Source organism: Amphimedon queenslandica, unplaced genomic scaffold (assembly GCF_000090795.2).
Source record: "Amphimedon queenslandica unplaced genomic scaffold, v1.1 AMPQUscaffold_13408, whole genome shotgun sequence".
NCBI lineage: Eukaryota > Metazoa > Porifera > Demospongiae > Haplosclerida > Niphatidae > Amphimedon > Amphimedon queenslandica.
The window spans coordinates 151611-153247 of NW_003546356.1; the positions used below are offsets into that span (position 1 = coordinate 151611).

The window sequence follows — 1637 nt, forward strand, 5'->3', positions numbered from 1 at the left end:
GCCAGCATCATCTGTCACTAATGAATTAGAGGAAGTTCCAACAGATTGTCTCAGCGAAGTGAAAGTCTAGAGATGCTCATTCCTTCTTACCTCTTGATACTATGTCTCCCATTCATCAATTTAGTTGTTTCTTGTGCCTTCTACGAGTCACTTCTATTGTAAGGAAGGTCATTCAGCAATTTAAGGGAGTCATAATTCAATCTAAGATCTCTGCTAATGATATCATGGAAGCTAAGGTGTACTGGATAAGTAGCCCAGAGTACTATTGATGAGAAGGATTTCACACTCTGGCATCATAAACTGTAGCTGTTTACGGATGAGAACCAAGTGTAGAGATGTGGTGGCAGAATAGAGAATGCTAGAGTGTCATTCTCTGCAAAGTATTTAGTAACTCTACCCCATCAGCACTGTTTCATTCGACTGGTGGTTATGGATGCTCATATGAGAGTGTCTCACAATGGTGCCTTGCTGATATTCGTTTAAGTTTCTGGATTGTGAGGGAAGACAGTTGGTTCATCAGGTATTACACCAATGTACCATCTGTAGGAAATATGAAGGGAGATCATTTGCTGCAACCCTTCCTGTAAAACTTCCAGAGTTTAGAGTGACCAAAAACCACCTTTCACTTACAATGGCGTGGATTACACAGGCCCATAATATATAAGGAACCATCAATTATCTCAGAAGGTCTGGGTCTGCTTGTTCACTTGCTGCATTGCGAGAGCTATGCACTTAAAGCTAATTGGGATATGACTGCTTAAGCATTTAATAGAGCATTAAAAAGGTTTACCTCTCGAAGAGGACTTCCATTCTTAATTGTATCTGATAACAGTAAAACCTAAGTCCTCAGCTAAAGCTCTCTTTGCTATCTTTAAACATCCTGCTACTCAACATTACCTGTCAGGAGTCAGTATAGAATGGCAATTCAATTTAGAGAAGGCCCCTTGGTGGAGAGGCATGTTTGAAAGGTAAATGGGCTCAATGAAACGTTTAAGAAAGACAGTTGGGCAATCTAAACTGGCCTTTGATGAGCTATCACGGAAGTTGAGGGACTATTAAACTCTAGACCACTGTCATTTGTATCAACGGAAGATCTAGAAGAGCATCTCACACCTGCTGATTTTCTACTCGGTCATAGATCACTTAGTCTTGTAGACTCATTCTGCTATAGTGAAGAGTCAGAAGACATCAATATTACCTCCTCAGCTCTTACTAAGTGAATGAAACATCTCAATTAAATCTTTGAGGGATTTTGGAGGAGATGGACAAATGAATACTTGCTTGAGCAGAGGGAAGCACACAGATATAGTAACAGAAGCAGGAACAGTAGTATTCCTGCTGTTGGAGACACTGTACTAGTGCATGATGAGGACAAGCCACGGGGATTTTGGAAACTCTCTAGAATAATGGAATTGATTGTTGGCAGTGATGGCACAATAAGAGGAGCTTTTGTAAGGATTGAAATAGAAGGCTGTGGAGACCACTGCAGAAATTATACCCTCTTGAGGTATCACAACAAGATCCATAGGTGGTTGCAGGCCTGAGCATTTGTAGGCAATGCCCAGGTTGACTTTTTGACCAATAATTATATTCATGATTCTGGTGTGGGCATCCAGTGTAAACTGTGGTAGTTCAAC

At 40.8% G+C, this 1637-nt stretch overlaps 1 pseudogene; it reads left to right on the forward strand.

Moving 5' to 3' along the window:
• The first annotated feature begins 101 nt into the window (after window positions 1-101).
• Window positions 102-1220, forward strand: LOC109581975 (uncharacterized; annotated as a pseudogene).
• The last annotated feature ends 417 nt before the right edge of the window (window positions 1221-1637 follow it).